Source organism: Leopardus geoffroyi, chromosome A2 (assembly GCF_018350155.1).
Source record: "Leopardus geoffroyi isolate Oge1 chromosome A2, O.geoffroyi_Oge1_pat1.0, whole genome shotgun sequence".
NCBI lineage: Eukaryota > Metazoa > Chordata > Mammalia > Carnivora > Felidae > Leopardus > Leopardus geoffroyi.
Window position 1 is genome coordinate 3,106,164 of NC_059331.1, and position 15,910 is coordinate 3,122,073.

Here is a 15,910-nt window from a genome sequence, read left to right on the forward strand (position 1 = left end):
TTAATGATGGAGTATTTGTTCTTTTGTGTGTCTGACTGATTTCACCCAGCATAATGTCCCCAAGCTTCATCCGTGTTCTAGCAGGTGTCAGAATTCCCTTCCTTTTTAAGGCTAAGTAATATTTCGTTGTATGGATAGGACACATTTCGTTCATCCATTCATCCATTGTTGGATATTTGTGTGTTTCTATCTTTTGGCTGTTATGAATAACAGTGCTATGAATACAGTGCAAAAATATCTGTTCAAGTCCCTGCTTTTAATTCTTTATTTTTGAGAGAGAGAGAGAGAGAGAGACAGAGCATGAGTGGGGGAGGGGCAGAGAGAGAGGGAGACACAGAATCCGAAGCAGTCTCCAGGCTCCGAGCTGTCAGCACAGAGCCTGACGCGGGGCTCGAACTCACAGACCTCGAGATCGTGACCTGAGCTGAAGCTGGAGGCTTATCCAACTGAGCCACCCACGTGCCCCAAAAGACAGCCATTTAAATGGGAAAAAAGGTTGACATCATAAAACACTCTCCACATTGCATTTCTTTATGTCACGTCCCTGTGCCCCGGTGTACTTGTCATGGTGGGTGTGCCTTTGGGGACCACGTGCAAAGAAACAGAGAGGGAAGGGCTCAGGCGACACCCTCTTCCAGGGTCCCCTGGTCACCCTGGCTCAGTTCTGCCCACTTTTTTCCAGCTACCCTTCAATCATATTTTGATAGTTGGTTTGCAGGGCTCTTTACAGGATAGGTACAGAAATACAGTGTTTACAGAATAGATACCTAATATATATCCACGTGATTACAAAATGTAACAAGCGATCTAAAATGCAATGTAACCTTATAGTCGCCCCTGATTACAACTGCTCTGTATCTCGGCTCCTTCGCTACCCCAACCTGAGCCTTCTTACCTTTTCCTCCGGCTGTTCCCACCCAGCCCCCTCCAAGTTGGGGAGAATGCTTATCCGGCTTCAAAAATTTCCACAGCCTTCCCCAGCTCCGGGCGTTTCTACCTCCCTTGTGTGCTGCAACGTGAGCTCCCCATCATTTTATTTTAGGCTCTATGGGCACAGACAGTCTTGTTTATTGAGCCCTGACTTTCACATGACAAATGCACAGTTTGCTAACGCTCAAGCCCTCGAGCTTGTACCCGTGCACGTACCCACGTGGGCATGCCCGGAAACAAGGCGGAGTGAGGGTTTCTATCCCTCTGGAAAGTTTCCTCGGTGCCCTTTTCGGGCAGTCCGCCTCGCCCCCTACCAGCAGTGGATCAACAGTGGGTTTTTGAAATGAGAGATAGACAGATAAGATGGGGGGGGGGCTGATTTGTCATGCGTGGCCTTTGCCCTCCCCCGTGGTGTAGACATTTCCACTGTGGCCACTTTTCGGCTACCAGGAAGCTGGAAAGGAAGGTAGCAATCAGCGTGCACGAGACAGGACGAGCTGGCTGCAGCCCACGACTCCCCTACGGACGCCCTAGCTTCTGGTTTCTATCCCCCTAGATTACTTCTGCGTGTTCTAGAGCTTGGTGGAAAGGGACCTGTGCCGCCTGCACGCTACCGTGACCGCCTTCTTCTCACAGCATGCTGCATTCATTCACGCCGCCACGTCTAACGGTAACGGGTTCTCTTGCTTCGCTACAGGATATTTCGGGGGTGTGGATTGGGGGATGGCCCCAAGAAGAGTTCACATCTTTTCTCGTGTTGCCCCTTCCCCTCCCGGTCCACACTCGCAGCTTGAATAAGACAAATGGGCGTCCCTGTCCTGGGGGAGACAAGTTTCCCGCTAATCACGTGGCGGTCACCACTCGATACAGAACGCGAGCCTTTATTGTTGAGATAACACTGCGGATTTCACGCCCTCTGCCCTCCTATCTTTATTAACGAGCACGCTTTGCTCTGCAAACTCTCCCACTAACATATCTCTGGACTTATCACCAGTTCCAATCACACCTTTCGTAAGGCATGTGTTCCCTGGTCCCAGAAACGTGGGTGTCTCCTACATCCGTCCCCCGGCCCAGGAAATAGATTTCTAATCGTTTTGGTAGCTCCAACCCAAGGTGACATTTACCCTGTTCAGGCACGATCTGGTGTCACCATCACACATGTCCGCCCCTGCTATCTCAGAATGCACCCTGAACTTTGTCTGTCTTACCTGTGCGGTGGGTTAGCAGAAACAGTGCTGACAGGCCCCCTTTGGGTATCTGGAATGCCCAGCAAATCTACTCTCAGGCACCTGGCCTAGGAAGCTCTTGCCTCGTATAACTGGGAGACATACACACTAATGTTCTCAATGGCAGGAATCGGGAAGGTACACAGATCCAAATCCGGGGACAAATATGTTCTAGAATAGTCCCACAAATAAATGCCAAGCAGCAGAAAACTCACAAATGACAACAACATCAAAAAAAAAAAAAAAAAAAAAAGGGGGCGCCTGGGTGGCGCAGTCGGTTAAGCGTCCGACTTCAGCCAGGTCACGATCTCGCGGTCTGTGAGTTCGAGCCCCGCGTCAGGCTCTGGGCTGATGGCTCAGAGCCTGGAGCCTGTTTCCGATTCTGTGTCTCCCTCTCTCTCTGCCCCTCCCCCGTTCATGCTCTGTCTCTCTCTGTCCCCCAAAAAATAAATAAACGTTGAAAAAAAAATTAAAAAAAAAAAAAAAAAAAAGGTCTCAGGAGTATGGGACACCCGGCTGGCTCACTGGGTGGAGCACGTGATTCTTGATCTTGGGGTCCTGAATTCGAGCGCCACGTTGAGGGTGGAGATTACTTTTTAAAAAAGTCTTAGAAATACAGAGTTACAGACTATGTCTTTATGAGACCATATTTATGAAATGAAATCGGCTCGGCACCATTAGCCACTGGGGAATTGCCCAAAAGCCCCAAAGAGATACGACTACCACAGGCCATTAGAATGGCTGAAATGAAAAAGGCTGACAATACCAAGTGCTGGCAAGGAAAACAGTTTAGTGGTTTCTTAGAAAGTTAAGCAAATACTTACTATACGACCCGGCAATCTCACCCCTGAGGGTTCACCCAAGAGAAAGAAACTCTTGGGTTCGCACAAAATCTGAACAGGAGCGTTCATAAAAGTTTTCCTGGTAAGAGACCAAAAGCTGGAAACAACCCAAGGGCTCTTCAGTGGGTGACCGGAAAAACAAATTCTGGACTGAGTGAATAAAAACACATAAAAATAAAGTATGGATTAATTCCACACAAGGGAATACTGCTCGGTAATACGAAGGAATGAGCTGAATACGCACAGGGCCTTGAGTGAATCACAAAGGCATTTTGTCTGACGAAAAGAAGGCGATATGAAAAAGTTACGTGATGCGGGGCTCCATTTATACGAGGTCTCTAGAGGAGTATATTCATAGAGACAGGAAGGAGATTGTGGGTGCCAGCGGTGGGGGAGGGGGCAATCACTTAATGGAGGGGGGCCTGGGTGGCTCCGTGGGTTGAACGTCCGACTTTGGCTCAGGTCATGATCTCACATTTTGTGAGTTCCGGCCCCGCGTCAGGGTCTGTGCCGATGGCTCAGAGCCTGGTGCCTGCTGCGGATTCTGTGTCTCCCTCTCTCTCTGCCCCTCCCCCACCCCCACTCTGTCTCTCTCTCTCTCTTTCAAAAATAGATGAACATTAAAAACAAAAGAACAGGGGCGCCTGGGTGGCGCAGTCGGTTAAGCGTCCGACTTCGGCCAGGTCACGATCTCGCGGTCCGTGAGTTCGAGCCCCGCGTCGGGCTCTGGGCTGATGGCTCAGAGCCTGGGGCCTGTTTCCGATTCTGTGTCTCCCTCTCTCTCTGCCCCTCCCCCGTTCATGCTCTGTCTCTCTCTGTCCCAAAAATAAATAAACGTTGAAAAAAAAAAAAAAAAAAAGAACAATTACTTAGTGGATACTGGGTTTCCTTTTGGGACGATGACACTGTTTTGAAACCGGACAGAGCTGATGGCCGCAAGACATTGTGAATGCATTGAGTGCAACTGAAGTGTTCACTTTGAAACAGTTCATTTTATGTTCTGTGGATCTCATCCCTTCCAACGACACTACATTTTACCATTGGCTCGGCCTTTTATTTCGTTGTCCTCTATTTCCGTTAATACGTCTGTTTGGTGAAAATACCGTGCGATGGTGAGCTATGTACTGTGTCTCTCTTTTCTTTTTTTTTTAGTTAAATTTTTTTAAACGTATTCAATTTGGAGAGATAGCGTGAGCGGGGGAGGGGCAGAGAGAGAGAGGGAGACACAGAGTCTGAAGCAGGTTCCAGGCTCTGAGCTGTCAGCACAGAGCCCGGTGTGGGGCTCGAACTCACAGACTACGAGATCGTGACCTGAGCTGAAGTCTGACTTTAAATCAGGACAGCATGTATGCAATGTAAAGTCCACCACTTCCAAGTGCGATGGTTTTTAGTGTAAAATTCACTGTGCTGTGCAGGCATCACCACCATCTAATTCTGGAACATTCCCGCCATTCCAAAAAGAAACCCCATCCCCAGCAGCAATCCGTCCCCGTTCCTCACCGCAGCCCCCAGCCCCCACAAACCTGCTCTCTGTCTTTTGCCACCCACTTCTGACTGTATTAATAATAAAATACCTCCTGAGGGATGAATTCAAAATGGGGTTTTGATATGTTATCCTAGTCACTCTGATCAAAGTCCTAAATTCAAGGTTTCTGGAAAGAGCAATGACTTTTTTTTTTTTTACAGGGGCAATTAAAAAAAAATCTCAGGGCTTGGCAAGATCAGATGGGTGTGTGCAGATTTTCCCCTCAAGGTTGGCATCCTAGACGACCTTCGATTTGTGGAGGCACTTACTGGTCAGTCTGATTTCTGTGTTTCTTTCTTTTTTTTTTTTTTTTAACTTTTCAACGTTTATTTATTTTTGGGACAGAGAGAGACAGAGCATGAACGGGGGAGGGGCAGAGAGAGAGGGAGACACAGAATCGGAAACAGGCTCCAGGCTCTGAGCCATCAGCCCAGAGCCCGATGCGGGGCTCGAACTCACGGACCGCGAGATCGTGACCTGGCTGAAGTCGGACGCTTAACCGACTGCGCCACCCAGGCGCCCCATGATTTCTATGTTTCTTATAAAGCATTTGAAGTACTGTTGGGATCGTCTCGCAAACGAGGAATCCCTTCAAGGCTCGAGGTCTTGAAAAACTCCTTTCAACCGCCTGGGCCTCAGTTTCCCCCTTCCTCCTTTGGCACTAAAGCAGGGCTGTGCGAACTTTTTCTGTAAAGGACCCGATAATAAATATTTTCAGCTACTCAACACTGGCTCGTAGCCAGAAAGCAGCCACAGCCCGAATTCAGACAAGTGAGCGTGGCCGCGTGCCAATAAATTGTATTTATGGACAACTGAAATTTGAATTTCGTATCATTTCTGACGTCAGAAAGTATTGTTTTCTTTCTTTTGTGATTCCTTCCTCCCTGTCTCTCTCTCTTCCTTCCTTCCTTCCTTCTTTCCTTCCTTCCTTCCTTCCTTCCCTCCTTCCTTCCTTCCTTCCTTCCTTCCTTCCTAAGTAAGCTTCATACAACACAGAGCCCAACACGGGGCTTGAACTCACCACCCTGAGATCAAGACCCAAGCTGAGATCAAGAGTCAGACGCTTCACTGACTGAGCCACCCAGGTGCCCCGTCACAAAATAGTCTTACATTTTCTTCGGGCATTAACAAAATGTAAAAACCACTCTTAACTTGCAGGCCGTGCAAACACAGGTGACAAGCTGGGTTTGGCCCGTGGGAAGCCTGCAAGGAGGGAAGAGGGCAAGGTGGCAGTTTAATTATTTTATTTTATTTTTTTAAGGTTGAGGTTTGAAATAGGATGCCAGAGAAAGTGGCATTGGGTCAAAGGCATAAAAGGTGGGAGGACGTCCCACGGGGATGTGGGGGAAGGGTTTTGAGGCAGAGGAAACAGTCCGCGCAAAGCCAGTTGGATCCACGAGCCGGTTTCCAACCCCGGGCAGAAAACGAGGTCAGCCTTCCAGGACGGCCACCCATCCCCGCCTCGTGCGCACCACACGGGGACTATTGTTTCTATTTTGTTTTTGTTTATTATTATTATTTTATTTTTTAGAGAGAGAGCGCGTGAGCGAGCAGGGGAGGGGCAGAGGGAGAGGGAGAGAGAGAGAGAATATTAAGCAGGCTCCAAGGTCAATGCGGAATCGGAGCGGACCCCGAGGGCTTGGGTCTGGCGGGCAGGCTGGTTAATGTGCAGCGAGGGGTTCTGGGAGGAGGGAAACCTCCAGTGGGCGGCAGGTGTCAGTTCCTGTGGGGCAAACCCCCCCACGGTGGCCGAGCTCAGGCCACCCAGGTGATGTCGTGGAGCGCGGAGTCAGACCGAGGTGCCACCGCGCCCGAGCCTTCCCTGCCTGGGACCCCAAGCTTCCCGGGGAGCCCGAGCCCGCTTAGCATCATCTGTCCTAGTCCGTTACTGGGACGCAGCAGCCGGCCCTTGCAGATGTCAGATGACATGACGCGGGCCGAAATACTCTGGGGGCACAAAGCACCGCGTGCGCGCGTGTCCGGATACAAAGTGTCTGCAGGTGCACGTCGGAAGGGCCTCTGGAAAAAAAACAACAAGGCCGTTCACGTGTGTTCGCATCCGTAACCCTAGCTGAGGGCGATGTCGTGCACGGTGGCAGAGGAGGAGCACGGACCCGGGAGGGAAAAGCGCTGGAGACCTCGTCCCGGGGCAGGGGGCAGAATGAGGGCGAGGAAGGGGCCAAAGAACGAGGACCTCGCCCTCCCCCGCGGAGATGCTGGGGAGGAGGCGAGGAAGCACTTGCTTCTAGGATCCACTAGAGGGCGCCCGGGACTGGGAAGCCGACCTCCGTGTCCCCAGCCTCGGGCCTGGCCCGGTGGGAAGAGAGAGGGGGTCCACCGAGGATGCTGGGTGGCCAGAACAGGAAGGGGGGGGGGGGGTGTCTGTGTCTTTGAACCTGGAGAGCCTTTCCAATGCTTCCAGAGTTGGGGGGTTGGAGGACAGGGGCTGACAAATTAGGGCCAGAGTCTGCAAACTTGTTTTTCTTCCTTCCTTCCTTTCTTTTTCTTTCTTTCAAGTTTGTTTATTTTGAGAGAGAGAGAGAGAACGAGTGCGGGAGAGGCAGGGAGAGAGAGAGAATCCCAAGCAGGTTCCATGCTGTCAGCCCAGAGCCCGATGTGGGGCTCGAACTCACAAACCCCCGGAGATCATGACCTGAGCCGAACACCAAGAGTCAGATGCTTAAAGGACTGAGCCACCCAGGCGCCCGGGCAAGTTTTTTCTCCAAGGGCCACATAGCCGAAAGTTTAACCGCACTTGTCTGTCTGCCAGGGGCTCCGCTCCCCCCTTCCAGCTCCCACACTAGGCACACAGCACCTCCTCAGAGGCACGGGGCTCTGTGCCAGTGACGTTGTGGGTTTGGGAGGCTGAAATTTGAATTTCATATCATTTTCCTGTGACACGAAATAACTTTCTCTGCCATGTTTTTTCAAAAGCATTTAAAAATGCGAAAACCGGGGGCGCCTGGCTGGCTCAGCCCGGAGAACACGTGACTGCTGGGCTCGCAGCCGTGGGTTCGAGCCTCACGTGGAAAAGCAACAGATGATAGTAACGAATGGCCGGGAAAGAAATACAGAGTGGAAATGTTTCTTTTTTATTGGGCATCCCATACCACAGTCCAACGAAGTACGGAGAGTAATGGACGAGTATCTTTCCCTTCCGGTAACGATTTTCTTTTAAAGTGAAACATACCTCGGGGCGCCTGGGCGGCTCAGTCGGCTGAGCGTCCGACTTCGGCTCAGGTCACGACCTCGCGGTTCATGGGTTCGAGCCCCACGTCGGGCTCTGTGCCGACAGCTCGGAGCCTGGAATCTGCTTCGGATTCTGTGTGTCTCTCTCTCTCTGCCCTTGCCCTGCTCACGCTCTGTCTCTCGAAAAAAAAAATTTTTTTTTAATGAACATGGGTAGCTGAATCTCTGTGTGTGTTCTAGCCAAATGCATGGCACAGAGTTCTCCAAATTCTGTTCCAAGTAGGATACGATGTTTACCAAAGGATAAACAATGAAAATGTGCTAATCCAAAGTGTCCCACTATCGGATATCACTACGACTGGCAGCAGTTAGACGAAGAGTTGATAAACCACAGCTTGCTGGCCAACTCCAGCCCAATGTCTATTTTTGTAGGAGCTAAGGATAGTTTTTTTAACCGGCCGGGGGGGGGGGGAATAAAAAAAAAAAAAAAGAAAATAATATTTCACGACTTGTGCAAAGTATCTAGGATTCAAATTTCAGCGTTACGAATAAAGTTTTATTGGCACACAGCCCTGCTCATTGCTTCACATGCTGACGATGGCCCTTTCCGCATCGCAGCCGCAGGCTGAGTGGTCACCATCTGGGGCACTGGGGTGACAACATTTGCTGTTGGCTGTGAAGAAATGCCCCGCTCACTGAGATTTCTGAAGGATGGAGTTTGCTTGTGTAAAACTTTTTTTTTTAATTTTTAAGTCATCTCCACACCCAATGCGGGGCTCGAACTCACGAGCTCATGAACCTCGAGATCATGCCGACTGAGCGGCCCAGGAGCCCCTGTCATGTTTCCTTTGAAGATAAATGTATCAGGGGCACCTGAGCGGCTCAGTCCGTTAAGTGTCCGACTGTGGGTTTTGGCTCGGGTCACGGTCTCACGCTTCGTGGGATCGCGCCTTGTGCAGGCTCCACGCAGACGGCCCGGAGTCTGCTTGGGATTCTCGCGCGCGCTCTCTCTCTCTCGAAATAAGTGTATAAAACTTTCCAAAAAATGCATCGAAGGAAAAAGGCTTGGCACACTCTTCAACAGCGTCGCGAACTTTGTTTTTTTCTTCTTCTTCATTAAATTGATTTTAGAATGACAACTAGGGACACGATGATAAACTGAGACGGATGTCGGATGCCCCAAAGAGCAGGAGATCGCAGGAATGAATGCAACATAAAGATAAGTGTTGTTCAATCCTGCCAAATGTGGGGGTGCGTAGGCCGGGCGACCTTTCCAGTGTTGTCCAACCTGGCGAGCGGCGGCGGGAGGTGTGGGGGACCGGCCTGCTGCTGGAAGGGAGTTCTGGGCACAAGTTCATAGCGCGTCCCAGTGCAAGAGGCGGGACACGGGACTTTCCGACACCCTTCTCATGCGTGGGTGCGCTTGGCCTCTAATTGGTGGGCTTCTCCCTGTGCCCGAACTCCTGGGCCCGTCCCTCCAATCAAACGCCAATCCTGATCAGATTCTCCCTGGGATTAAAGATTAACCCCCATGTTTGGCCTTGCAGGAGGCTTATATAACCTTCTAGGTCAATCGTCACACTTTTCCGGACGGGGTCTCAGAGGGGAGACGCGATGTGGTGTCCCGGCTAAGCATACTGTGCCGAGCTGGGGTGGGGGGGGGGGGGGCGCTGAGGTCCCGGGGCACGCAGGCCAGAAAGCCACCCGGCACGAAAGGGGAGAGTAAGTTAAGGGCCGATGAGACCTGAGGCTGGTGTCCCAAGTTGGCCGAGAGCAGCCACACTTATCTTGGGATCCGCAGATGCGTCTGGAGCCACCTTGATGGTGGGGGGCCATCGGTGGCCGACGCAGACAGGGGCCCGTTCCCTGGTGTGAACAGAGCCCCCCCACCCCCGCCCCCGCCAGGCGCTCTGCTAGAGTGGCCGGGAGGCTCAGCATGGTCCCTGAGGGAGGTGACCCTTGGGCAGAGGCCACCAGGCGTGGGTTTGGGAACAGCTTTGAGAAGGCCTTGTGGGTTGAAGGACGTGCCCTCCCCAACCCCCCCCCCCCCCATTCAAAAGTTGGAACTGTAACCTCCAGGACCTCAGAATGTAACTCTATTTGGAGAGGGGGTCTTTAGCGAGGTGATCAAGTTCAGGTCATGAGGGCGGGGCCCTGACCCTTACGACAGGGTGTCTTTTACACAGAGACACAGGGAGAAGGCGGGGTCTACACCGCAAGGGGACGCCTCGGAAGGAGCCAGCCCCGCCCACACCTTGATCTGGGATTTGCAGCCTCCAGGGCGGGGAGACACTAAATTCTGCCCTTAGGCGCCCTGTCTACGGGACCTCCTTCGGCGAAGGTGAAGGGTCAGGACAAATTCAGGGTCTGGAGACGTAGAAATGCCTCTGCACCCCCGCACCGTGGGCTCCTTTCCAGAATGCCCTGGGGTGGAGCCAGAGGAGACACGCCCAGCCCCCCCACCCCCCACCCCGAGGCGACGGGAAGGAAGCTGGGATGACCGCATCCACAGCCAATGGAGGCCTCCTTTCCTGTGAGAGAGTCGCTGTGACCCTTGGAACCGCCAGCCATAAAGCAATCACCAAGATTTGATGGGGGCTAGACATGGAGGAGGGGTGGGGACGGACAGAGGGCCCCCCCCCCCCCCGGGCCCCCGCTTGGTCCTCTACCCTCAAGGCCCTCTACCCCAGGGGCCGCCCATCCTCCTGGAGCTGGGGGACCACCTGCCTGCGCCCCAGTTAGGAGCGAGCCCCAGACGCCAGGCTTGGACAGCAGGGCCCCTGACACACCCGGCCTCCCAGCCCTGTCCATGCACACGTCCCACCCAGACCCCCACAGAACCTTCCAGAGCCATCGACGACTGGCCATCGCACCTGACCATGAGCCATCTCACCCTGGAACAGGCCCCCGGCACCCCTGCCCTCGCCTCCCCCCTGCGCGCAACGCATTTCAGCCCCACGGCCCCTCCCTCCCGTCCCTCCTATCTCCACACCTGTCCTGCTCTGGTTTTCTTTCCATGGTGTCTTTATCTGACTTATTCACTTGCTTATGTGCAAGTGGTTCTATTTAGCCTCTGTCTGCCCCCGCGGGAACATCAGCGTGCGGGGGGGGGGGGGGGGGGTTGTCTGGTCTGCAGCCTGCGGTGTCCCTGACGCCCCGCGCATAGCAGGTGCTCAATAAACAGTGACCACAAGAATAGACGAGTTCTCGGGCACGGCGCCCTTCCTCCTTTAGGGAAGCCTGAGGGCGCCCACCCCGGGCCAAGCTCTCCTCCCTTGTGGCGCTCAGAGACCACATCACCTGTGGTCACCCACCCCAAGGGCCTGGAACTTCCTGGACACGCTGTGGCATGTGATGTAGGAGGCACCCTGAGGATTAGGTGGTAATAATCAGTGGGCATTGCCCAAGAGGTGGGTCAGAGTCCCCCTGCCCCCCAGCCCCTGGCCTGCCCCTGCCACACCCATATCACGAGGGTTTTACTCACTGCCCAGCCTGGCGGTACACCAAGGGAGGGTCCTGGAGGAGGAGGAGGAGCAGGAGGAGGAGGAGGAGGAGGAAAGGGAGGAGGAGGGAGCAGAGAGTTAGTCAAGGGCTTGCTGCTCCCAGAACCTCCCTGCCTCTTCCTCCCAAACTGACCTTAAAAGCCAGTGTAGAGAGAACCCCCCCCCCCCTCCCAGGGAGAAGTCAAAGGAACGGGGAGGTGACATGGTGGCCGGGGACAAGCCCCCGCCTGGAGCAGGGAGCTCGGGCGTTGTCCCCGCTGTGGCTGACTCATGGAGTGGCACAGTGAGTCACGACCCCTGATTAGCCCTTCGGTCCTCGTGTGCAAAACGGGACCCGCTGTCCTGAGCAGATCTGTGTTGAGGCCAAAGGGCCAAGGCGGCCGGAAAGTGCCAGGCAGGCTTCTGCCCGCGTGTCCCGGGCTTGGAGCACGACGGGTTCCTTACGGGTGCACGTACTGTTCGTGATGGAAACTGACACACAGAGCACAGGTTTGGGGACCTGGGTCCGTGGAGGTTCCTTCTTAGACCCTCACATGCTTTAACTTATGGGCTCCTGCCAACACCTCGGTGTGAGGAGGGCCTTTACCGCCTTTCACAGACAAGGAAACTGAGGCAGGGAGAGGCAGAGTCATTGGCCCGGAGTCACACAGCTGCACGGCAAGGATGTGAAGCCGAGCTCTGCCCTGGCCCAGCACCTCCTCGTGGAACAGTCACGCATCATGTGTCAGGGGCGCCCGGGGGGCTCAGTTGGTCAAGCCTCCGGCTCTTGGTTTCAGCTCAGGTCGTGATCTCACGGTTTGTGAGTTGATCCCTGCATCAGGCTCTGCACTGACAGCACAGAGCCTGCTTGGGATTCTCTGTGTCTTCCTCTCTCTCTGCCCCTCCCTCAGCCTCTCTCTCTCTCTCTCTCTCTCTCAAAATAAATAAACCTAAAAAAATGTTCACGTGTCCTGTGAAAATTTCTAGCAGCTACGTATAAACAGCACAAAGTAAAACTAAGTTTTGATTTAATAATATAGCCTGCTGGGGCGCCTGGGTGGCTCAGGCGGTTAAGCCTCCGACTTCAGCTCAGGTCACGATCTCACAGCTCACGACTTCGAGCCCCGCATCGGGCTCTGTGCTGATGGCTCAGAGCCCGGAGCCCGCTTGGGATTCTGTGTCTCCCTCTCTCTCTGCCCCTCCCCTGCTCGTGCTCTGTCTCTCTCTCTTTCTGTCAAAAATAAATAAACATTAAAAAAAATTTTTTTAAATAAAAAAATAAAAATTAAAAAAAAAAAATGTCGGTTCGTGCACCGAAGCCGTTCCATAGGTACTAACAGCGGTCCGCGAACGGAACTGAGTATAGGTTTTCACGTGTAAATTAATCACAGCGGAATAAAATTTCAACGTCACTTTGTCAGTCACACTGTATACTTCGGGTGCTCCGATGACCGTGTGACGTGATCCCCGCGTGTGGGGCCACGCCGGTCTCATCCACGACACCTGTGAATTACAGGGCCACTTAGCAAATATTTTCTGCTGCAATGAGTCAACTCTGACATTGTAGCATGAAAGCCGCCATAAACAACAAGCAAACCAAAGGGCATGGCCATGTGCCAATAAAGCTTTATTTACAAAAAGCACACGAGGGCCGGAACGGGCCCACGGGCTCTAGTCTGTCAACCGGGCACTCGGCGCTGTGATTCTGTTTATACATCTTTGGTTGTTTCTTCTACGAGCACCGATTAGGTGGCTCCTGTGTGCCAGGCGCTGGGGACACTGAATGTGGACACAGGTCTCGCCACAGTTTAGCAGACAGGCCTAGCTGGAGACTTTCTAGCTCTTCACTCCACATTCTTAAGGACCTGGACCGGGGTTGATGCAGAAAAGGGGCCGGGGGGAAGGGGGCTCGGTCGGTTCAGCGTCTGACTCTTGAGTTCGGCTCAGGTCATGCTCTCACGGTTGTGAGATCGAGCCCCACATCGGGCCCTGCATCGGGGTCCACAGTAATAGCACGGAGCCTGTTTGGGATACTCTGTCTGCCCCTCCCCTGCTCCGACACTCTCTCTCTCTCTCTCAAAAATAAATAAACTAAAAAAAAAAAAAAGTGTTTTTTAAATGGCATTCTTTGTTACTAACACAATGAATATATATATTTTAATGTTTTAATGTTTATTTTTGAGAGAGAGAGAGAGAGAGGGAGGCAGAGCACGAGCAGGGGAGGGGCAGAGAGACAAGGAGACACAGAATCCGAAGCAGGCTCCAGGGTCCCAGCTGTCAGCACAGAGCCTGACACGGGGCTCGAACCCACAAGCTGTGAGATCATGACCTGAGCCGAAGTTGGATGCCTAACCGACAGATCCACCCAAGCGCCCCAAACAACGAATATTTGTATCCCCCAGGATGTGTCTCTGCGCCTGGCACAGATACTCAATAAACGGTTGTTGAATGAATGCGTGCCCTGATAAATAAATAAAATCTGTGGAGTGTCGGAAGATCGTAAGTTGCTGCGAAGAAACATAAAGCAGGATGGGGGATGGAGACTGAGGGGGAGGGGAATTGCAATTTTAAAGAAGGTGGTCAAGGGGGCTTCACGGAGGAGGTGAATTTGAGCAGAAATCCGAAGGTGAAAAGAGCCAGCCACAGGGAGATCTGGGAAAAGGAATTCCAGGAAGAGAGGACAGCAAGTGCAAAGGCCCTGAGGCAGGACGAGGCCGCGTCAGTGTAAGGACTGTCGCGTCATAGGACGAGGACCCAGGAATGCGGCAGGCAAGGAATGAGTGTGTTTTGAAGGCAAAGCTGCCAAGGCTCACGGGTGGATTTTAATGAACATGAGCAAAGCCCACAGAGATGAAAATAAGTACGAGCGAGTGGGATGTTAATGGAAGGGGGTAAGGGACCGACATTCGGGAAACGTCTAAACTTATGTTGTTATGTTATGTTATGTTATGTTATGTTATGTTATGTTATGTTATATTTGTTTTGTTTTGTTTTGTTTTATTTTATTTTATTTTATTTTATTTTATTTTATTTTATTTTATTTTATTTATTTTTTTTTTTTTAACGTTTATTTATTTTTGAGACAGAGAGAGACAGAGCATGAACGGGGGAGGGGCAGAGAGAGAGGGAGACACAGAATCGGAAACAGGCTCCAGGCTCCGAGCCATCAGCCCAGAGCCCGACGCGGGGCTCGAACTCACGGACGGCGAGATCGTGACCTGGCTGAAGTCGGACGCTTAACCGACTGCGCCACCCAGGCGCCCCTATTTTATTTTATTTTATTTTTATTTTTATTTTATATGATTTAAACAATTGCACAGGCTCGGCTACTAACGAACGTTAACCTCATGCCATGAGATTAGACTGGCAGTAATTCAGTTATGGGACCTTGGCGGTCAAGAAACAGGGAGGAAAAATAACCCGAAGGGGTGTGAGTAGGAAAGAACCTTTTTGGCAGATTCGGAACTTGCCAGAGCTTCTTGGGTACCCATCATGCCCTGAGTAGTGTCAGGGGAGATGAGAAGACCGCCTTCAGGGGGCTCAGTCTAGTTGTGAAAGGACGAGGCAGACGGGTGAGAGCAGGGAGCAGACACCTAAGGAGAGGGTGCTAACGCGGGTCGCCGTGATCCACACTCCAGCGTGCGGTTCGAGTCGGGGAGAGCTCTGTGGGCAGAATTAAGTAGCGAAAGTGAATAGTGTCCTGTCATACTCCCCTCCCTGACGTGCAAGGGTCTGAAAATCAACTCGAAATTTTAAGCCAAAAGAGAATCCACCGGCTCACATGGCTGCCCTGCGTCTGGAGCCAAGGATGGGATTTCAGGTATGGCTGGATCCAGGACATCGGACCGTGTTGTCGGGGCTCGATTACCCTCTAGCTGCTCTGCTGTGTTCTGGGCGGGCCTCGTTCTCCCAGCCTCCCGGCGTGGGGCAACGACGGCCAGCAGCCCCAAACCTACATTCCTTACAGCTTGGCATCCCCAGCGGGCCCGGCGTACCCATTCTACAGATGTGGAAAGAGGAGGTTCGGAGTGAAGTGACTTCCCCCGGGGCTCCCACAACCCTTGTGAGGAGGGAAGGTAGAGTTCACGCACTCGGCCCATCTGATTCCAAACCCTGGGTTCTTCCCCGCTGAATCGTACTTCCTCCTGTGGACCTGTCCTCAGGCTGCAGACGAAATGGGTAACATTTTCTCAACTTCAAGAGTTCCCTGGGGGGGCGCCTGGGTGGCTCGGTCGGTGAAGCATCCGACTTCGGCTCAGGTCACGATCTGACGGTCAGTGAGTTCCAGCCCCGCGTCGGGCTCTGGGCTGACGGCTCAGAGCCTGGAGCCTGTTTCCGATGCTGTGTCTCCCTCTCTCTCTGCCCCTCCCCCGTTCATGCTCTGTCTCTCTCTGTCTCAAAAATAAATAAACGTTAAAAAAAAAATTAAAAAAAAAAAAAAAAAAAAAAAGAGCTCCCTGGGGCGCCTGGGTGGCTCAGTTGGTTGGGTGTCCTGACTCTTGATTTCGGCCCAGGTCATGGTCCCAGGGTCGTGGGATCGAGCCCCGCAGCCGGCTCTGCACCGAGTGTGGAGTTGGCTTGCGATTCTCTCTCTCTCTCTCTGTCTCCCTCTGCTCCTCTCCCCCACTCACATTCTCTCTCTCTAAAAAAAAAAAAAGAAAAGGAAAAGGAAAAGGAAAAAAAAAAGAAAGAAACGCACAGAGGGAAGGATTTGCC

At 52.5% G+C, this 15,910-nt stretch overlaps 2 long non-coding RNA genes across 2 annotated transcripts in view; both read left to right on the top strand.

Annotated features, from left to right (window-relative positions):
- LOC123605115 overlaps positions 1-334 on the top strand; it is a 30,470-nt gene extending 30,136 nt beyond the window's left edge. Inside the window, exon 3 of the long non-coding RNA XR_006715579.1 lies at positions 288-334. This is a non-coding gene — a long non-coding RNA (uncharacterized LOC123605115). The remainder of the gene's footprint in view (positions 1-287) is intronic.
- Positions 335-1,167: 833 nt separating this feature from the next.
- Positions 1,168-9,476, top strand: LOC123605118. The gene is made up of 3 exons (XR_006715585.1): positions 1,168-1,600; positions 4,685-4,794; positions 8,844-9,476. It is a non-coding gene; the product is annotated as an uncharacterized LOC123605118 (long non-coding RNA).
- Positions 9,477-15,910: the final 6,434 nt, after the last annotated feature.